This window comes from Cervus elaphus, chromosome 13 (assembly GCF_910594005.1).
Source record: "Cervus elaphus chromosome 13, mCerEla1.1, whole genome shotgun sequence".
In the NCBI taxonomy this organism is placed as follows: Eukaryota; Metazoa; Chordata; class Mammalia; order Artiodactyla; family Cervidae; genus Cervus; species Cervus elaphus.
Genome location: NC_057827.1, coordinates 40,102,757 through 40,126,217, shown reverse-complemented (window position 1 = coordinate 40,126,217; position 23,461 = coordinate 40,102,757). Strand labels below are relative to the sequence as shown.

General features: G+C 33.9%; 1 protein-coding gene and 1 non-coding gene across 8 annotated transcripts in view; both read left to right on the top strand.

Annotated features, from left to right (window-relative positions):
• NOVA1 (NOVA alternative splicing regulator 1) overlaps positions 1-23,461 on the top strand; it is a 157,700-nt gene that overhangs the window by 44,716 nt on the left and 89,523 nt on the right. For 2 of the 7 annotated variants that reach the window (XM_043921594.1, XM_043921595.1), the window contains 2 exons: positions 5,469-5,570; positions 6,536-6,596. The exons of 3 other annotated variants lie outside the window; for them this stretch is intronic. The gene's annotated coding sequence lies outside the window, so the exon portion shown is untranslated. The remainder of the gene's footprint in view (positions 1-5,468; positions 5,571-6,535; positions 6,597-23,461) is intronic. 2 more of the 7 variants (XM_043921592.1, XM_043921593.1) reach the window with 1 other exon arrangement.
• Positions 7,887-7,958, top strand: TRNAW-CCA. The gene has a single exon. It is a non-coding gene; the product is annotated as a tRNA-Trp (tRNA).

Below are 23,461 nucleotides of genomic sequence, written 5' to 3'. Positions count from 1 at the left end.
CTGTGAAAAAATAGACTAGAAAAAAGGTATAATTATAGAACTTAGTTTTGTAACTTTGTGAGTCATATTACTTACCTCGTGTTGTATCTCTGAGAACTGATTGATAAAATATGTTATATACCAGGCATGATTTAGGATAAGTGATTGTAAAATGAACAGGACCATTACACAAGGAGTTACAAACATGAGTGTAATAGGATCCTGTAGTCTCTAAAAGTGTGACATTTAAACAGAATTATTTTGTATTATTTAGTCATGTAAAATCCTGATACCTTAATTTATTTTAAAAGATATACCTGTTTTCAGAGAATTCCTATTAAATTTTAATTTGAATATTAAATAAATGGAAAATTTACGGGACAGCCCAAAGTTATTAAGATATAAATCAAGGCAGAATATTCTTTAAAATTGTGTTTCAGGTTACTCCAATATGAATATCAAAATCGTTCCTTTAAAACAAACATTTTAAACTCTTGTTTTCTTTTCTTTTTTCTTCTGTGGATCCTTTTTGTCTTCAAGCTTCTAAGTTCGGTATCCGATTTATGGGATTTTGCTTTTTAGTTTCTGTACAACCTAGTATTCTCTACAAATGTATATAATATTTATATTTGTTAGTTTTTATAATAAGACAGTATTATTTACAAATGTTCAAAATATTTATATAACTTTTATACACAAGGAAATCTAAAGAATTCCTTATGAAATACTCGTAGTTATAGAATTACTAGTTCTTAAGAATAAGAAAGTACTTGTTCTTAAGAATAAGAAGTAACATGGTTATGCAAGTATTCAGCCTGAATATTTTAGAGAGATGAAAAGCAAATAAATCATTTACTAGCTCACTGGTGTTAACCGTTTCATAATAAAGCATGGCTTGAGATGATGGGGATGGAGAGTTAAATGGGAATGCAAACATGAAGTTTTTTATTTTTCTCCAGCCTGACCTTTGTTTATGATTGGTCACATCAGTTTTTTGTTTGTTTCTTTACTCCAGGGAAATATTAAAACTTTCTGGACACGTCAGAAAATCAATTTGGTCTGACTTTTAGTAAAGTCAGTTTAATCTGACTCAGTTTGAATTTTAACCTTATAGCACAATTTAAAACAGCTTTTCCCCTTCTACTCGGTGCTGCTTAGGCTGTTCTGAGAGATTGTAGTGTGGAAGGGGTTGAATCTAGTCATTCAGGCTGCTCATTCCAGTGAGTAGAGAATGATCTGCTCTTTCATTGATATCCCTGTTTGTCCTCCTGAGTGTTGGTGCTTGGAGGAGAGAGGCAAAAAGGGAAAAGATGCCCCTACTTAAGTGGCGCATCTTTTTTATTTTTTCTATTTCTGATCATCTGAATAACCCTCATGCGTTCTGTAGGGAAAGAGGCAAATACTACTCTTTATGTGTCAGGTGTAATAAACTTTTTGGGGGGATGAGATATTTTTGAAATGTCACCCTGTCCAGTTTGTCTTTTTCTTCTCTTTCTCAGTTTCTGCTTCTCCAGTGTGCACCCAGCCCCAGTGGGATCCTCATTGTCTGGAGGCATAAATCCAACTACTTTGATAGCCTCACTCTTTGCTGTTTTTAGTAGTGACTCCAGTTCTCTCTACCTGTTTTCCATTCCACATCTGTTTTCCCACCTCCCCATATAGGCGTGGCTAGGGGGTGTGGGCATGGGATGATAAGCAAGTCTGAACTTAAGCAAAAGTCCAGCTGAGTGATGAGGTAACCAGTTTTCCATTCATGCCCATCTTTTAGCCCACTCTGATAGGCTTTGGGCTCTTGGAAATAGCGCTGTCCAACTACATTAAGTCAGTGAAGCAGACTTTGATGATTGAGTCACTCAAGATGGGCAGGGGTAGGCAGTTTGCAGTAAAGAGAAACTAAACTTGTCTTTTAAATGTGAAACACTTGAGTGGTGACTTTTTTGTTCATAGTCGTGGATTATAATGCCAGTTTCTGTCTGTGGGAGAAGTCCCACCTGATAGTCTGTTGGTAAGTTTTCTCAAAGTCTTGCTGATACTTCTTTCTTGCTGTCTATCATCAGCTCCACCACAACAGCTAGTGTGAGGCTTTTTAAAGATTGAACAGGTTATATCTCTCTCCTAGTCAAGTTACTGCAGTGGCTTTCTCTAACAGTTACAAATCTGAAGTCCTTATATTATCCCAGGTTAAAGCTTGATCATGTGGCCTACAAGGCCCTACATCATCTCATCATTTGTTCTTGTGTCAGATGTTTGCTCTTGCTCCTCCATCTGTCGGCAGTATTCTTACCCCAGATCGTCAGCCTGTGGACTCCTGCCACTTCATTCTTCACTCATACAATGCTGCTTCCTTGGGTTTTCTTTGTACACTCTTAAAATAGTGTATTCGTCACTCTTTTTTCATAGCTTGCTTTAGTTTTAGTACATTGGTGAATCATTTTCTTACATTTTATTATATACTTAATGGTTTCTTTAATGTCTTGTCTTTTCCATTAGCATATAATCAAAGGACAAATCACTGGCTCCTTTGTTCAGTGCTTTGCCCAGTGGCTAAAATGGGACCTGACCCATGTGAGAAAGTCAACTTTTTTGTTGTTGAGTGAATGAATGAATGAAATGCAAGCTACTTTCTGTACTCAGACTTTAGAAATAGCTTTGATTTATCTTATAATTTTTACCCTCTTAGTGTTTTACAAAGTAGTGTGCTTTAAAACTTTTTTACCAATCTTTTATCGTTCTTAACTGCATATTCCCATTGTTAGCATCCCAGTTGAACCATCTGCACCTCTAGTTCATCTCCCATGCTGCTGCTGGAAATGGTTTTTATAATAATACTTCTCAAAATGCCACTTATGTGGAATAAAATATTGAAAAATTCCTTAACGTGATTGGGCCTGTGCCTCTTGTCCTTCTCTTCACTGACCCTTCTGTGCGCTCTATATTCTGTGCTTATCCTTTTCATTGTAGTGCTCTGAATGCTTACTATGCTTCTTTCCTACTTCTCTGCCTTTCCTTAAAGCCTCTACTGTTTGTTCTTACTGCTATATATTTTATTGGTGTGTGAATACATAAAATGTAACACCTATCATGAGAAGACTCAAGGAAAAGCACTTTACATTTGAAATGATTGGGAACAAACTATATAGTTGCCCTGTCTGCCATTACTTCAGATACATTTGCAAGCTTATTCCTTCACTGAGCATCTTTAATACATGGTAGCAATTTATTTGTCAGATTTTAATGGGTGTTTAAAAGTTACCAAAACCTTGAAGAGCGCCATGCACACTATTTTGTAATGCTATTTATAATAATTGTAAATTCATTTTAAAGGTAAGGTTTATCTACATATTGTAACTCTAAAGCTTCTTTTTAAAGGATGTGAGGATGTGTATGTATGAATATTTGTTGTATCTCTTACCTCAGAAAATTAAACAGTAAATAAAATGGTATATGAAAGTAAAAGTATTATTTGTATAACCTTTTCAGAAAATATGTTTCCTTGATAGATTCTTCCAATTTAGATTTTTTTGTTGTTGTTTGAAAGGCCAGCCTGATAAAGAAAATGAAATAACTTTATATAAACCATTGAAGCCAATTTTATTTTCATGTCTGAACCTTTTCCAAGTAAGTACTGTGTCATAGAAGGGACCAGTGTGGCTTTTGGGAAAATGTAGACTCTAGGAGTATGTAGCAGTGTTCCAAAACTTGTATTTAGCATTTTTGTATCTAAACTAATGCAGAAATGTGTAGCTTGTGATGTTGATCTCTTTTAGAAGACACACCTAAATAAAAGTAGAAGACACAGCTAGGTAAAAGTAATATATTATGAAGTTATATAGCAGTAAACAAAGGTGGGGCCCTATAAGGAAGTTTTGTCTGACATTGCTCTTTTGAACAGTTACTACTGTTACTGATAATAATGGGTCGATATTAGGTGCTTTCTGTCAGTTATTTCATTTAGTGGTTGGAACTTCCTGGTGTCTGTCCTCACTTTACATAATGAGCTGCTCAGATTTAGGAATTTGATTTAAATGATTACTGTTCCTTATTCAGTTGAATGTCTTCACATTATTTACCAGTAGTTCCTTAAACTTGTTTGGAAAATCACAGAGCCTTTTGAAAACCTGAAAAAAGCCCATTTCCCATAGGGAAGAAATATACACCTGTATAATATATCTTTAGCCTGCAATTTTGCAGAATTCCTACTTTTCCTAATTCCCATATGTAGATCCCAGATTGGGAATCCCTGATCTATGTCTTCTTTTAATAAAGAGACTGGGGAATTCTGCACTTTTTCTTCCTTTGCAACCTCTTGTCACTTAAAGTAAATAATATTCCTTTATGTTATGACTTATTATAGAAAGAGTTCAAGAAAGCTGAAAGGAAATTGTAAGCTGTCTCTGACCTCACTGAATATATGCCAAAATAAATCTGTTATGACAAGTGAGATTCAGATAAGTTTGATGAAAGAACACTTTTTAATGGTCTGATTTGTTGGACTTTGCATCAAAGCATTTTCAATCTGTTTCAGGAACCTAAATGCTATTTTGAAGTAATGTAATCAGTTACCTCTTCAGATTAGCATAAATATAGTAGCTGTGCCTAGAGATAGATTAGAAAATACCTTCACGCTTAGTGATTCAGTGATATTTCTCAGAGAACAATTTCTGGATTTTTATCTTCTGATTCCATCAAAGATAAATCATATACAAAGGGTGTTGTTTTTATAGTAGAAGTAGGATATAGTAATTATTTTCTGTATTCATGAGCTGAAATTATCATATAATTGGTGAATTCATTGTTTATATGGGCAAAGGAAGAAGATGTATTTAGATTGTAATTCATTGTGACTTTGAGGAAGAGAAGATGTCATTTTCTAATTAGGTCACTTTTAAAGCTTTATAGTTTTTGAGGACTGTTTTGTTTTTTTTTAATAAAATGTTTAAGTAATTAAGAATTTCACAATGTTTTTCCTTAACAATTCTTTTTAGATATTTTCATGTTACTTATGTTTCAGTTTTGATATGTCACCTATTTTGTTTTTACCCCTTGAATTGTTATCTAAAGCAAATAAATGGGCCAGAGTAAAGAATCTTACTGTATACATTTACCTGGTTTTAGGAAAATTACTATAGAAATAATGCTATAAGTCAGTAAAGAATGTTTGGGTTTAATTTTTTGACCTATGTTTCAGTAATGATACTTAGTTACATTGTGAACTGAATAACTGTATTTTTATTTTTTCTGTCTCATTCTTAACACTCAGTTCTTAAGTGAGTAGCAGCCTGTCTGTGTAAGGCTCTTGTGACCAGACGACGTATCCTGCTTTGTTGTGGCACAGTTTGCAGACAGCCCCTTTTGCTGTCGAATGTTCTCATTTTCTATAGTACTTTTCATCCCTGTATATATGTACAGGAGTCACTTCACCCACCACCGAATTGCAGCCACTTCTGAGGTGGAACGCAGCAACTGTTTAACAGCGCACTTTCCCCTAGGTGCTGCCAGCTGTAGAAGAGATTGCACATGGTCCGGTACGGAAGGTATTTCTCCACTGTGCCATCTGCAGAGTGAGACTGACTAGGAGTACTGCATAGACTGTAAGTTTCTTGTGTACCCGCCCTAGCCTGGAAAACCCAAAGCGAGCAAATAACACAGAACTCGGAAGCACCATTGAAAAATGTATTGAGGTCAGTTAAGCTTAGGGCTGCTCTCCCTGGCTCTACATTTTTTAAGGTCATCTAATTTGTGATTGGTACTGATTACATAGCAAATAAATGGATGCACTCATTGGAAATTATTTTATTCTAAAAGCAGATGTAACTAAAATGCTTTATTAACTACTTCACTTTTAATGAAACTTGAGAATCTGTTTTTAAATAATTTTCAAATGACCAAATCAATATTATATAAGATTTTAGAGCTATGTTCTTAAAGTAGCAAATCAACTTATAATTCAATAAAATATCCTAATGAGCTTTGCTTGCAGTTATCTATGCCTTAGTCTTAATTAAATACTTTCACTCTTTTTGTGAAAGTTTTGCAGCAAAGCCAGTTTTTGATGAAAGTAGTTTTGATTTTTTGTTTTAGTAACATTGTTTAAAATTTTTACCGTATTGAAAGAAAGCATGGGAGAAAAGAAACAGTAAATATTTGAACTTCCACTTAGCATATTTTAGTTGCTCGCTCCCATTTAATTATTTAATAATTTCCTTTTTTCCTTTGTAAAAGCAATTTTACAAGAGTGCTACTTTTGTAAGTTTGGCATGGTTATGCTTTGTAGGATAGGAAAATAACATTAAGAACCACTGTGTCATTTTAAACAATATGATATGGATTGTTATATTTCATTGTTTTGCTTTTTTTAGTCAAATAGTATGACTTACTAGTTATCTTTGTGTGTGTGTTGAGTATGGGTGTATCTATAGACATTTATATGGCAAGAATTAGACTCTTTTAGTCTTTAGAAAGTCAATCTTATAAAACATAGTGTCTTTTGTTTTAGGTAACTTTAACATATGTGTCATAACTTAAATGATATTTGTGTACATCTCTATACCTATAGATTCTCAATGAAAGCAGATAAAAGCCTCTCTGGGCCACAGTTTGTTTACTTGTAAAATGAGGTGGGTGGAAAAAATTATTTTCTAGAGACCATTTCTTTAAGTGTTTTCTCTTCCACTAAATAGTAGAATTCAATGTATTCAAAATTGTACCTTACGTTATGTAACCAAGATATTTTGGTTCAAGTGATTTTGTTCTACTTAGAATATTATTTGTACTAATTAAATACCAAGTGGTGCTATTTTAGAATCAAATAGGAGGTCTAATTTCCTACAAGATTTGTCAACTGTCTCTAATTTGTAGTGGAGTTACAATGTTCTTGAATAAATTTTTTTGAGAATAAATACAGTCTGATTTTCATCAGGAAACATCAAGTATATTAGGAAAAGCTAAACTTTATTTACATTCAGAGAAGAATGTACTTAAATATTGCCAAAAAACTAACTTTTAAAGGAGATTTTAACCCTTACTTGCATATACTTAATGCTTCACTCAGTAGTCAAAACATTAAAAAAGTAAACATCAGTATTTTTAAAAATTTATAGTTTTAGACATAATATACTTGTGTTTCTCTAGCAAGAATGTATTTTATCAGTATGTGAAATATTTGATTTGCTATAATTGGTTCCTTTGCATTTTCTACATGCAGTGTAAGTATTAATCCTATTCATCTTGTTAACTGAAGTACTCATACTAGACAGAATAAACCATATGTTTTATATATATACATATATTATTTTAATGTTTTAGTGAAAAGGTACAAAGTATGCCTGTGGTGCATATGTGAATAAATATTTTTCAGTTATACAGGATATTTAATTGTTATATTTTATATCTTCTGTGGCTGATGAAATTTAATTAGATTCATATGAAACGTATAATATACTCCCAGTGTATGGTATTTGGAAAAAAAGAATTATATGGAAAATTTCATTTTTATTTAATATGCTTGTGTACTATTTGAATTTAATGAACATGTACTGCTTGTGCAATCAAAAATAATGTTGATGTTTTAAGTTCAGTTGTACATTTGAAACATTAGTTTATTTAGAAATTATTCTCATTGCACAAAGTATCTTATAGATGCTTAATATCTCTATTTAATTTTTTATTTTCCAAGGGGGAGTTTATTATTATATTCTGGGCCTGAATTGTGGTCAGACATATTAATCTATATTCTCTTCATAATTTCAGAATTCAGAAATAAATACTAAATCAAGAGTAGTTAATCTTAATGAAACCTTTATTTTTTCATCCTCCGTTATAATTTTCTATTTGAAATAGGAAAAAATGAATCAAATCCATAGATAATAGGAATTTCTAAATAATTGTATGTACTTAGACCTCCAGCTTCCCTGGTAGCTCAGAGGTTAAAGCATCTGCCTCCAATGCAGGAGACCCGGGTTCGATCCCTGGGTTGGGAAGATCCCCTGGAGAAGGAAATGGTAACCCACTCCAGTATTCTTGCCTGGAGAATCCCATGGACGGAGGAGCCTGGTAGGCTACAGTCCATGGGGTCTCAAAGAGTTGGACATGACTGAACGACTTCACTTTCACTTTCAGACCTCCAGCAATAATGTTCTGGCAATCTCTAGTTTTCAATTAGAGATTTTAAAAAGAAATATTAAGACTAGCTGAAGAAATAAGTGAAATTGATGAGAAAATAAGCTACCCAGAAGTATACTTTGAGTGTGGATTTTAACTTAAACTAATTTTTTTTTTAAAGCACACATTTTAAAATAGTTTCAATACATATTTTAGTTTCTCAGATACTCTCCTCAGTTTTACAAAGTACATACTCTATCTTTTAGATTAGAGATATTTTTAGATCCATCCTAAACATATTTTTAAAAAGTTATTTGGCTTACCAAACTTTTGTGATACTATAGGGAGATAAAAAACTTTCAAATATTTTATTGTGAACAATGGGGAGATGATTTTGTAATTTAACGAAAGGTGAACAGTTCTTTTTATTCTAAATGGTTTAAATTTGTGTTACTTCATTTAATAAACTTTTGTATTCATACAATATATATTTTGTCATCCAAAATATAATTATGTTCCTAGAAAAATACATGCATTTGAATGTATATATTTTAGAAATAAATGAGAAAAGATCTTTTCCCCAGATAACCTCTGGCAAATATATGGAGATAAAATCCTCATAGAATGACCTCAAGCTTTGCTATATCTTATTTTATATAAATTCCTGCCTATTTTATGAATTCTGCAGGTGTTTATCAGTATAAATAAAATTGGTTGAAAATTTTAAATGTTTAAGTTTGCTTGAAGAACTATTTATGCCACAGGTTTTAATGCAGAATTTAATAAGCCTTCTTGTTTTAAAAAAATTTTAACTCTGATATTTCAATGTGTTGTGGGTAAAACTTGTGATGTGTGTATGTGTATGCATGTTTGTGTGTGTGTATCCGTGTATTTCTAATGTATTTTCTGAAGTGTGTTTGAAATCCTGATCACCACTTTGTAGCTATTTATTCAAGTGTAACTTGCTTAAGAAATTTAAGGGTACCCCCCCCCAACCTGTTAATTGAAAATCATTACACCTACCTCACAGGGTTGTTGTGAGGAAAAAACAAGCATGTGAAAGAGTTCTTAGTGTATACTAGACATGCAGTATATGAAAAATGAGTGTTACTAAAACCTTTCAGTGGCCTCCATTGTTCTTTAGATAAAATCCAATTTCCCTGTCCAGGCATGTGAACTGGCTCAACTTTATTTCTTCCTGCACGTATTGATTGCTTGATTGATTGATACTGAACTTCTTACAATTCCCAAATATGCCATGCTTTCATTGTGCCTTTGCCTGCCTGCAACATTCTTTCCAGCCACTCACATAGCCCTTTATCCTAGGCTCCTATCGGTTGTATGACTCAACCCAATCCTGTGGACATAACTTTAATTTCTCCTAACTGAGGTGTTTCCTACTTCTATATGATCCTGTAGGCTTTGCTTCTTCCTGTTCTAGCAGTTATTGTCTGTAAGATAATACTTGTACTTGTCTGTTTCCTCTGTGTGGCTTCCCTGGTAGCTCAGATGGTAAAGAATCTGCCTGCAATGTGGGAGACCCAGGTTCGATCCCTGGGTCAGGAAGACCTCTTGGAGAAGGAAGTGGCAGCCCATTCCAGTTTTCTTGTCTGGGAAATCCCATGGACAGAGGAGCCTGGCGGGCTACAGTCCACGGGGTCTCAGAGAGTTGGATATGAGTGAGCTACTAACCCTTTCACTTAATGTAAACTCACTGAAGGTGGAATTTGCCTTTAACTTATTTTCGCCAGTACTTAGGAGTTTCTGCAACTCAGAACATGAATGAACATTTTACAAATAGATGTAGGTTCTCCCTAAACAAATTCACTGTATATATATGCTTAGATGATTGTATGCCTTCAAAAAATAACTTAAAGTCATCTATATTTATAGATTTCAGACTTCACAATAATCAAATCAAAATTTTGACCTTAAAATCAGACTACTTTGCCCACCATTTGCCACTTTCTATGGATTTATTAAAAGAGATGAACTCATCAGGGTGCTTTACTCTATTTACTTTATTTTCTGTCACTGAATATAAAATCTGAACTCTGAATATTATTTTTTCCATATCTTAATGCTTTTCAAGAACCTGTCTTTGTTCTGCCATGCTTTTGCTCTTCTTCTTTTCTCTTCCTCTTGCGCTTCTCTCTCTCCCCATTTTTTTTCTCCTTTTTTCCTTCTTTTCTCACTCTCTGGCATTGCAAATTAGTCTTAATTTTCAGGCAATAAAAAAACAGGCTAAGAAGTTAAAATTCCAAACTCTAATCCTATGTAAAATTTCTCCCTTACATCAACCTTACTCAAAGCAGGCTTAAAAATCTGAGTGGGGAAGGACATATCAACTAGTAGACTTTCTTTTCTACTTTTTAGTTTTACTAAATATGTTTTTTTTACATTGTTGTATTGGTTTCTGCCATACAACAATGCAAATCCGCCATAGTTATACCTACATTCCATCCCCTCCCCGCATCCCATCCTTCCAGGTCATCCCAGGACTCCACCCTGGGCTCCCTGTGCTACACGGCAACTTCTCAGTAGCTCTCAATTTCTTTTGTCTTATTTTTCCTCCCTGCTTACTGTGCAGGTCCTGGGTCTTCCAAAGTTTGGACATTAGAAATAGAGAATTACTAATTGGTAGTAAAGGTATGTTGGAAATCTGAATGGGTTCTTTCTGTTGCTTTGAGGGGTTTATCAAGTATTCCTGCTGCCTGAGGATAACCTGGTTAGAATTTATACTTCTTTGTCTTTGTTTGACTCCCTTCCTTAGTCTCTGACTTTCTGGTCTACCTCTAGCCTCTACTTCCGGTGTCATCTTGTTCCTTTTGTAGTCCTTTGGGTAGACTTTCTTTAAAAATGGCTCAGGACTAGTTTCATTCCCAGTATCCTTGTTTGTCCTATGGGAAAATGTTTATCGAGTCCATAAACTCTGGAATGGAACTCTGGGCCATTTCTGAGGTGGTAGCCCAGAGTGAGCTCATCTTGCCCCCTTGCCTTTAGATTTTGTTTTAGTCCTAATTCCAGTTCCTGTTCCATTCATTAAGTGTCCTGTATTCTAAAGGGCATAGGGCAAAATCTGAGTGAATCATATTTCTGTTTATTCCTCAAACAATTTATAAACGCCCCTTCTCCAATAGATGCTTTTATTTTTTTATGTGAATGATAGACTAAAGGATACATGAGCAGTTTATGGCCCCAGTCTTTCCAAGTGTTGCATAGATGATGTGTCACCTCAGCTCTTGTACTTGGAACCTATTGTTCTCAGCTTTGGATCCTTACCTGAAAGTGTAAAAACAGGAAAATTCATATTTTAACATCCTTTTAAATCACCTACACTGAGGCCCTTATGGGCAGCTGGCATATTTATGAATATTCATTCATGTCTGTTGTTCCATGCCTTGTCTTAAGCTATTTTGTGACTTTGGGGTATTCTTTTTACCTTTTCCTCCTGGTGGAATCTTACTTGGTCTTCGATGCCCATTTTAGGTGAAGTCTTTACTGGTCTTAGCAGTTAGAATAAGTGCTTTTCTCTCGTGTGCTCTTTGTTCTCACTGGTACTTTGTTTATGATATTATTGTATTGCCTATAAAAATGGCTATCTTCCTACTAGATTGTGAGCATTTTTGAGACAGCCACTGACATATTTCTTAGTGAATATCTTACTTCCTTTCTATAATATATGCAGTGTATTATTTGCTGAATTTATGAATCTCTTCTGAACATTGAGATCAGAGTTTATAATACTATTGTTGAGTAATTCATACTAATATTTTTATTTATTTATATCCTTGATCCAAAAATATTTGAGGGTGCAAATAATTTGAGAATTATTTTTATGCCTCTAATTTTTTTTAAGCTAGTGGTATTGCATTTTATTTACTCTTAGGCAAGTGCATTTTAGATTTAGTTCTGTTTTGGCTCAGTTGATCTTCTTTCAGTTTCCTTGCATTTCTTAATTTTTCTTTCTTGTTTTATTACAGTTGATGGGGTCAGTGGTGATTAAATAAGGGTAACCAAGTAATCCAAGTAGGTTCAGATTGAAAGAAAATTCTTTCTTTCTATTACAGGATTTTTTTTTTCTTAAGTTCCTCAAGTTTTCAGATTGTATCACAAAATATGGTCAGAAGGTGAAAAATCAAACTGTCAGTTACCAAGAGTGACCTTTGGTTACGAGAGAGTAGTGTGCCTATAACAGAAAATCAAATTGAAGCTGTATTTGTTGAGAGTAAAGTGCTTTTTCAATCATACTTTAATGGATTACTATTTTGAGTGTATACTATACAAAAGTTGACTTAAACAGTTTGAGATCTAGCATTGAATTTCTGCTATTCCTTACCATAATAATTTAATGCAATCTTTATTGCTGAAATTTAGCCAAAAGTAGGATTCTTTAATATGTATGGTCAGGTACATATTATTATCATATGGTCAGGTGATAATTAGAGAAGTGAAAAGTCAAAATGGCATTGTAAGTACAAATAATTGAAAAATTCCTTTTATGTTTAAAAATCTTTTTTTTCCTGGAAACTCTCAAATAAGTGTAGATAGTATACTAAAAAGTAAAAGAGGGGAAAAAAATGTGTTCTGTTCAAATCAGATCATCAGAGTTTGAGAGAAGTTAAATCAGTTATCAAGAAAATATCCCAGTAATATTTTGCTCCTTATTTCCACATTGCTGTTAAATATGGATTATCTCATTGAAAATTTCAAAGATCTGTACCTTATTTACTAACGTTCACCAATATGACTGATGACACTTTAACTCTTAATTTCTGATTTTTATCAGTTAACACTTCCTAGCCTAGGAATCTTGGTGAATGGATATTCTAACCTTTATGTTAGCTGAAATAATAAATATGACAAATCTCAGAATCAGTTGAATTTCAAGCAGTATTGATGCAAGAAATTGTAGTATATGTGATTACTTGTATGAAGTCATATTTCTTATACCAATAAACTGTGTATTTGCACTTGATAAGAAGGAACAAACTATAAAATATGACTAATTGCATCTTAGTTTTAGGTATCAAGAAGCTTCTCCTGCTACTTTACTCTTTTCCCAACCATTGAAGTAATTTAAACATTCTACTTAACAAAATTATTAAAATTATTTTGTATTTTTTACTTAGCTGAGGTGAATATTGCTGTATGATGGAAGTTTGATTTTAGAAAGAACAAATTTCTGTTTTTGTAAGTTTTTGTTAACATACTTGGGAAGAGTAAAATTCAGGCAAGCTTTTAGGAAGCATATGGTATATATAGCCAGCAGTCATCAAATAGGAAAATCAATACTTAAAAATATAGTTTTTTGAAATACGCTATCTAAAATATACTATTTAAAAAATTTGTCATTTTGGTTTATTTCCCCTTTTAAACGGCTCTATTTTTTAATTGTGATATTGTATAGGACTTTAATATAGAAACCCTGTTTTAGTGGGTCAAGTAAAATGTTAAAAATTAAAAAATAATGAACCCTAAAATTCATCAGAAAGTTACCTCTGTATTTTATCCCTAATCTTAGATAGTGATCTAATACATAATACCTTACTCATGTTATGGATGTAAATGCAAATAATAAAAGAATTGGCCATTAATTGATAGTTTTTCTATTTCTTTTTTTAAATATTGACTCCATATTTTCCTATAGTATGCAGGTTATTACATATTCAGCATGTCTGAAACCAAACCAAATCTTTAGTTCTCTGTTATCAATTCTGCCTCCTGACCTCAATCATTCTTTCTATGCTTCACAGTAAACCTATGATGCCGGGTCAAAATATTACTGCCCTCCTTGCCTTTGATTTGAATATCATCCTACTTATTTCCAAATTCTCATTGTTTGCTTTTAAGATGCCTTGAAGCAATATACTTCATTCTATATTTATTGATAAAACTCCAGTTCATTAATTAGCACTTACTAAGATTTGTTTACTAGTTTTGTCTTTCTATTATCTTTTCTTTGCGAGTAGAAGCCACATATTATTCACATTTGTGATTTCCATAGAGAATATCATCAGTAAATTCTTTCTGAACTCACTCAATTTATTGTGAGATGGTTGATTCTTAATTTATAACTCTTAAAAATGTTGAATGGATTGCTGAAACATAGGTCAGTCCCACATTTAAAATCAGTCACACATTATTCCAACTAGGTGGAATTCCTTCCTATTAGTGTTAACATTACCAGGAAAGTACCTTAAATGAATTCTAAACAATAATCTAGAAAGAACACTTGACTTGGTACTAATTGTAAATGTGTTCAGTTGTTTCAGTTGTCTCTGACTCTGCGACCCTGTGGACTGTAGCCCTCCAGGCTCCTCTTTCTAGGAGATTTTCCAGGCAAGAATACTGGAGTGGATTGCCATGCCCTCCTCCCGGTCTTCCTAACCCAGGGATGGAAGCTGCGTCTCCTGCATTGCAGGCAGATTCTTTACCCTGAGCCACTGAAGAAATCCCCTGGTACTAATTATGTAAAAACAAATTTCCCTGGTCATATGCTAATAATATTAGTTTGTAAACTAGTTTGTAAACTCCTGTTACAGCTTATACACTGAATTGCTTCTTTTTTCTTTGATCCCATTTTAAAAATAGCCATGTGCAATTTTGAGAAAATAGTTTTAGCAGAAAGCAACTAATACATTAGTTCTCTTCTTACATTAGTCCCTTTTTTTTTACATATGTAATGTCATTTTACATTAGTCCTTCTTTAAGACATACATAATACAAATGGGAAGCAATCTTCTTTTGAAGTCTTAAAAAAGTCAACTCAATTCCCAGTTCCACAGTGGATCTGATTTATTCTAGTAAAATACAGTGGCCTCCTAAGAAGAGTGATATCCAAGAACATGCATGGATTGCTTACCATATGCCTTTTCAGCCTGTTGCCACATCACCTGTGGACATCTACATGCCAAATGTGAAGCTCCTGCCAGATCTGTGATACAATCAAATGAAGTAACTCAGGACTATTCTAGGCAGATAAGCAATCACACATGTATAGAAAACAAAACCAAAAAAGCAGTCAGTAAAGGAAAACTGAATTGGAAGATTTTAATAGAAGAAAAGAGTAGAAATAATTTCACACCACATTTTTCAGAGGAGGCTTTTTAGGAAGTCCATTGTTCTCTAGGAGGTGGTTGAATGTTCCCTTTTTCTGTATTTAAATTGAGAATATTTTCACTATTTTGGCAGCCATTACTTATCTTGGTCATTGATAATACTTGTTTTTTAGATTATAATGTATAGTCTTTTCTTATTTTTTATTTTTGGCATTTTTTAGATAAAAGGCATTTTTAGAACTTCAAATGTTATTTTTGTGCTTCCTGTACTACTGCTTTATAGATAGCTTATTTTCCCCCCTTTGCTTTTTCTTCTTATAGTCTTTGACGATAATCACTGGTTTATGAAAGTTTTCATTATGAAGGTACTGTCATTTCAGGTTAGATTGAATTTGAATTATGGGCTTTTTCTGGTTTTTTAGAGTATCATAAAAATTTTCAAATGGATGTTAGTGTTATATAGAAATAAGATGACATCTTAAATATATTATCTTAAAAATATTCTATTCAGTCTATAGTATTGAGTATTTTGATTAATATAATCCTCTTTTCTCATTCTTTTCCTCTTTCTTTTAATAGTATGTGTGTATATCTTTATCTACATGTGTCTGTTATCTGTCTACACACAAACATGCATATATACATGAGCTCTTAATTTTATAAATTTGCTTTTAATATTTCAGTTTCTCAGTTATTTCTTTGAAAATGATAAATTTTCAAATCAGTTTAATTTTTTTGGCTTATGTGAAAATAAAATTTGAAGTTTATGTATGTCTTGTAATCTATTTTCCAGTTTCACCCATATTTTTATTAACATTGATATATGTAGTGGCTCAGGTGGTAAAGAATCTGCTGAGATACAGGAGACCCAGGTTTGATCCCTGGGTCTTAAAGATCCCCTGGAGAAGGGAATGGCAACCCCCTGCAGTATTCTTGCCTGGAGAATCCCATGGACCGAGGAGTCTGGTGGGCTACAGTCCACAGGGTCTCAAAGAGTTGAACATGACTGAGCAACTAACATTGTATCCTTATTTACACGCACACAGGTTACTTTTATATCCTACATATTTTATGATACCTATTGATGGTTTGTGTGTAAGTTACTGGGACTTCCCGGGTGTCTCAGTGGTAAAGAATTCGCCTGCAATGCAGAAGTCACAGGAGGCGTGGGTTCAATCCCTGGGTTGGGAAGATCCCCTGGAGAAGGAAATGGCAACCCACTGCAGTATTCTTGCCTGGAGAATCCCACGGACTGAGGAGCCTGGTGGGCTACCGTCCATGGAGGCTGCAGAAATTTGGACATGACTGAAATGACTGGGCATACACGCACACATCCTCTGAAGGAACTAAGTGCATGTGATAAAAAATGTGGAGCAGGAGTCTCCTTTACCTAGGATAGCAAGAGGAGACCCCTTCAAAGAAGGGATATTTATTTATTTTTAATTTATTTATTTTAATTGGAGGCTAATTACTTTACAGTATTGTAGTGGGTTTTGCCATACATTGACATGAATCAGCCATGGGTGTACGTGTATCCCCCGTCCTGAACCCCCCCTCCCACCTCCCTCCCCATCCCATCCCTCAGTGTCATCCCAGTGCACCAGCCCTGAGCACCCTGTCTCATGCATCGAACCTGGACTGGTGATCTGTTTCACATATGATAATATACATGTTTCAATGCTGTTCTCTCAGATCATCCCACCCTTGCCTTCTCCCACAGAGTCCAAAAGTCTGTTCTTTACATGTGTCTCTTTTGCTATCTCGAATGTAGAGTGAACCTTACCATCTTCCTAAATTCCATATATATGTGTTAATATACTGTATTGATGTTTTTCTTTCTGACTTACTTCACTCTATGTAATAGGCTCCAGTTTCATCCACCTCATTAGAACTGATTCAAATGCATTCTTTTTAATGGCTGAGTAATATTCCATTGTGTATGTGTACCACAGCTTTCTTATCCATTCGTCTGCCGATGGACACCTAGGTTGCCTCCATGTCCTGGCTATTGTAAACAGTGCTGCGATGAACATTGAGGTGCACGTGTCTCTCTTTCAGATCTGGTTTCCTCGGCGTGTATGCCCAGCAGTGGGATTGCTGAGTCATATGGCAGTTCTATTTCCAGTTTTTTAAGGAATCTCCCCACTGTTCTCCATAGTGGCTGTACTAAAAGAAGGGATATTTAAATTGAGCTCTCAGCTGGTAAAGAATCCACCTGCAATGCAGGACACCCTGGTTCGATTCCTGGGTCAGGAAGATCCCCTGGAGAAGGGATAGGCTACCCACTCCAGTATTCTTGGGCTTTCCTGGTAGCTCAGATGGTAAAGAATCCACCTGCGGTGCCAGGGTCCTTGGTTTGATGCCTTGGTTGGGAAGATCCCCTGGAGAAGGGAATGACACCACTCTAGTATTCTGGCCTGGAGAATTCCTTGGTCTGTATAGTCCATGGGGTTGGGGTCGCAAAGAGTCAAACATGACCAAGTGACTTTCACTAAATAATTAGGAGGAAGAAAATCACATTCTAGATATCAGGAATAGCAAGGACAGAAGTCTTTGGATCTGAATGAGTTTTGGCAGGTTCAGAGCACAAAGACAAATACTGTGTGTGTTGAACATTGTTAGAGGCAAAAGGTGATGTTTTTAACACAGGAGCCAGCTCACATGGGCCACTGGAATGAGAATTTCTTTATAGTTAAAAGGTGAATATAAAATGTGAATGTGTTATGATTAACACTGAGGAAATCACCTGCTGTATAGAAGATTAACAAGGGAAAGGACAAGGGGCTAGAAGGAAGTAAGTATTAGAAAGTTATTGCAGTAGTCTCTGAACTTACGGTGGCTTAGGGCTTTTTGCTATAGAAATGATGTTTTAGAGGAGCACTGTTGGAATCTGTGAATGGATTAGAAATAGTGTAATCAACAGTATCAGACATAAATATTAAGTATTCTGTGAAATTGTAATTTAATGGACACACACTTTGCCATGACAGAAATGTACCATAATTTATTTAGATTACACCTCTATTTTTGATTACTTAGTTTTTTTCCTTTGTTTTTGCTAGCATAAATAACAATCTTGTCGTTTTCTCACCTCACTGCCATTGTATATTAATAATGATTTGTGATGGCTTGGCAGTGTGAAAGGTAAATAAATGTATGTTGCTGTTTTAATTTGCTTAACTTTGATTACTTGCTAGATTGACATTTTAATGTGTGTATTGATTGATCAGTTGGTTTTTTTCAGTTGTGAATTGTTTCTAGCCTTGTTTGTTTTGGGATGTTAATTTCTTTCTTATTGTTTTGAAACACCGTGCTAACTTCCTATGATGATTTAAAGGTCCCAACATGATTTAGCCTTGATATTTCTTGATTACATTGTGTTTCAGTCTCGCCACTACCCTTTATGTTCAAGACACTTCAGCCACTTCTCAAACAGGCTAATCTTTGTCTTGCCTCATGGCCTTTGCACTTGTGGTTATCCATTTTCTGGATCCTCTTCCTCTAATCTTTATGCGGTTGACTGTGTCTCATCATTCATGTTTTAGCTCAGATGTCAGCTCCTTAGAGGAACCGTTCTCAGCTTTCTAATGTAGCTTCCCTCTTGCCCCTTTCATATGCCATCACGTTATTGCCTCTGGGTTTTTTGTTTGTTTTTGCAATCTTTTATGGTCTTTGTAACATTTATCACTGTCTGAAGTTATTCATTACTTATTGCCTGTCCTTTCCAATGAGAATGAAAGAACAATAGGGGCAGGTACCTACTCTGATTTGCTTACTGCTATACCCTCAGGGATAGAATATTGTCAGACCAAATTAGTATATTTGTTGAATGGATAATATAAGGATATCAGCCTTTTGTGTTTTCCCCCTTTGTCAGTTGTCTTCTTCATTTATGGCATATTTTTATATAAAGAATGTTATATTTTCATGGAGTCACATCAGTGAAGCATTTTTCTTTTTAAAAAAAGTATTTATTTATTTGGCTGCACCAGGACTTAGGTGTGGCATGAGAGGTCTTCAGTCTCCTTTGCAGCATGCAAGATCTTTAGTTCCAGCATGTGGGATCTTTAGCTGTGGCATGCAAACTTTTAGTTGTGGCATGTGGGATCTAGTTCCCTGACCAGGGGTCGAACCCAGGCCCCCTATATGGGGAGAGCCGAGTCTTAGCCATTGGATCACTAGGGAAGTCCCAATTAAGCATTTTTCCTATAGGACATTTTCATTACTTTTAGAAGAAAAGGAAAAGCTTTTTCGTCTTGAGCTCTTCCATTTCCCTGTATTCTGATATGTTTCTGAACATAAAATTGTCATTTATTTTTATGAATTAAGGAAAGGTTTAAAGATAAAACTATTTCTTATAAATGTATGTGCTTTCTTCTAGTCTTAATACACATTTGTTTATAAAACAGAGACCATACTGTACAGAAAGCTTTTTATCATTTTTCAATTGTTATTGTACCATGTGCTTATCTAGATGATATATATTCTTAATTTTTCACAGATATGATCTTTTTAATGTCTACAGAATATCCCATCTTAAGCATTTGTTATATTTAATCAATCCTATATTGTATACTTGTTTTTTTTTTAATATAGACATAGTTCATATTATTGTATTTAAGTTTTGTGTTCACACAAAAAACAAAATTATGATTGTTCCATTATGACAAATTACTGAACATAGAGTAATGCATCATGGGAGTAGTGCATATGTTAGGATATTTGAATGTGTTGTGCTCAGTTGTGTCCAATTCTTTGCGACCCCGTGGACTGTGGCCCGCCAGGCTCCTCTGTCCGTGGGATTCTCCACGCAAGAGTACTGGAGTGGGTTGCCATTTCCTTCTCCAAAGATATTTGAATATTCACTGCTAAATTATACCTCAGGAAATTGAAATCATTTCACAGTCCTACTATTAATTTATGCCTTGTCTGTTTCTCATGGTATTTTCCAATCCCCCGTAACTGTGTGCTCTTAAAATCTTGGCCCATCTCTTTCCTTCTGTGCTCTCCCCCGAAAGTGTATAAAATAATTATCATATTGTTGTCATATGGTCGTCTATATCAACCTTTCCTTTATCCTTCATGTCTGTGCTTAAATAACTTTTCTCCTACTGAGGTTGTATATATGCTCACTTATGGTTTAATTTAAATTTTGACTGCTCCAACTCTTTATTTATATCAAATTTATTTTAAAGTATTTTGGAGGAAAAGTTCTCACTGTGTTTTCTTTAGTTATGCCAGCAATATCATTTTAGAATAATGGTATTTTCTAGTTTCATGCTAAATTTTTATATATTTTGGGAGAAAGGTTTTTTATTCTAGTCCATTGTTACATTAATTCTTATATATTATTGATTTATGACATTTCTTTATTTTGAGTTATCTACTAGAGTAATAATTATCTTATTTTGCTATCTCTAATTTTTAAAACTATCCTGGTTTTTATTATGATTATTTTTCTCATGAACTTAGAATCATTTTCCCAAGTAGCCTTCTCAAATATACCATTCTTGTTTTTTATTTTAGTGAAATTTTGTTAAAATTATTATTTATATAAGGTATTCTCATAATATCTAGAATTACATATATGAGGTCAGATCAGTTTTCTTTTCTGTCTTAGCAAAGGTTTTTTTTTTTTCTGGAAAGATGTCCAGTATATTTCATTTAAAGTCATTCCTAGATGTTTATTTAGTTTAAGGCCATTCCTAGTTGCTTTTTCAAATTTTTTTTCATTTATATATTTAAGTGATTATTTTAGTTCTATGCAGTATTGGTTTTCTGTGGTCACTAGAACAATTACCACAAATTTTGTGTCTTAAAACAACACAGATTCATTTATTCTCTTACAGTTCTGGAGGCCAGAAGTCAAAAGTAAATTTCACTGGGCTAAGTCAAAATATTGACAGGACTGGTTCCTATGGAGGCTGTAGAGGAGAATCCCTTTCCTTCCCTTTTCTAATTTCTGGAGGCTGTGTGCTTTCCTCCTTGAATCAAGTCAACATCTTGCTTCTGTCATCACATCTTCATCCTCCTTTGACATTATCTCTTTCTTATGAGAACCCTTTGATTATATTTGAGGACCATCTGGGTAATCTAGGATACTCAGCTCATGTCAAGATCTTTAATAACATATGCAAGTTTAGAAGGACATTGGTAGTTCCAAAGATTACAATGTGGGTACTGTTCAGGAGGCTATAATTCAGTCTATCACATATAAGAAAATTCTTAATTTTCTATACTATTTTACTTTTGCTTATTTTATTCAACAACTATATTAAGCATAGTTTTATTTAGTTTATTTACTAGATAGTCATAAAACTGATAAGTAGTCATAACTTTTTGTGTGTTTTATAGTGGTAACTTTATACCTCTTGTTTCTACTTCTGCCTTTTTACTACTTTTAGTTTTTAATGCAGATGCCCCAAATATTTTCATTTTATTTATCATATTTGCTCATGGTTTAGGATAGGTATTTTTTTCTAATCCTGCGAAGTGATTTGTTCATGATTTCCTCTCATCCCCTACTCATTTGACATATTTGTGTTATATTTATGTACAACCCAATATTAATCCACATTTGTATTTTGATTAAATTCTATTTGACCATAGTATATCAGTTTTTCAATATATTTCTGGACTAATTTACCAGTCCTTTATTTATGATTTTTGAAATATTAACATTAGTAAATGTGTTTCATTTTTTGTGTATTATCCTTTGTGTGTAGCTTCCTTTTCCATTTGAGATATCAGAGATATGCTAGTTAATAAAATGAATTTAGAGGTATTCTATTTTTTTCTTTAGGCTGGAATAGTTATTATAGCTTGATAATTGTCCCTTCATTTTAAGTTTGAAAGACTACACAAACAATCTGTGCTCAGAGTTTATTTGAATATAATTTTGACAGATTTTTAAATTTCTTTGGTTAATTAATTTTTGAATCAGTTTTGAAAATTTACATTGTCACGGGCAAGTTTTCCTTTCCATCAAGATTTTAAAGGAACATTTTTCCATACTTATTATATCTTAAGCATTATGCTAGGTGTACTATACAAACAAAAAGAAAGAATATAGGATCTTTAGTCTCAATAAGCATAAAGTACTAAAAAGAAAGTTGATTTTGCTAGAAGCAAGACAGAAGAAATAGACAAGAAGAAATTAACAGTCAAGCAGAACTTCTGATAAGAATTTCATCATGAATATAGGCAGCAGAAACCAAGGCATAAAAATGGGATATGGAAAGATTTGAGAGACTTGTAAGTAGAAAATTACAGCTAGAATTTAGGTCTGGCCAGGAAGAAATAATGGTAGATATTAGAAGCTGTGGAGAAGGAAATGGCAACCCACTCCAGTGTTCTTGCCTTAGAGAATCCCATGGACAGAGGAACCTGGAAGACTGTGGTCCATAGGATCACAAAGAGTCAAATACTACTGAAGTGACTTAGCATATTAGAAGCTGTTGTAGATGTTCTTGAAGTTGTTCTTGATTTGTACTTTTCCTATAGACATTGGTAGACTGTTAGTGATGTTAATTTTAGATTTATCATCACCAGATTCATATTTTTAAAAGATGAGTCAGATGGTAGTGTGGAGGACTTCACCGAAGACAGTTAGAAACAGGTTGGTCATTGCATTAATACAAAAGAAACATAAGTGCCTCCTAAACTAGAGATATAAGTAGAAATTGAAAAGAAGAAAGGAATATAGATGAAAATATGCTAACAAAGTAGAATCACCAAAGACTTGTTCACTGGTTGAATGCATTGGGTTGGCCACGAAGTTTGTTCAGGTTTCCTATATTCTGTTACGGAAAACCCAAATGGACTTTTTCGCCAACCTAATAGTAGCTGAGAGAAAAGTTAAGACAACTCCCAGCTTTTGTCAAGTGTTATTTGGGGTTGAAATGTTTGCCTTAACTTTATTTCAATAATAATAAGCTCTGATTTTATTTGAAATGCTTTAGTATATTCTAGATAGGTTGTCATTAATGTGAAAGGCTGAAATAAGCAAATCAATATCCAGATGATACTTTGTTAGAAACCAAGGTTATCTACTACGGTATGTACCTGAAAGTTATCCAGGAGAGAAGAAATAGACATTCTATTAAGATTTCTGAACCATATCGCATGAACAGTCATCTAAAAGATCATATTTTATTTAGTAATATTTTAAAGTAAATCTTCAGTGGAAAAGTGAAATAAAAAAAATTAATGAGGGAGTTTAAACATCTTGTTTGAAATTTGTTTGAAGAAATTTCTCAACAAATGTGTACCGAGCACATAAGATGTATGGATATCAAAATGAAATATCTTCTGCTCTCAAA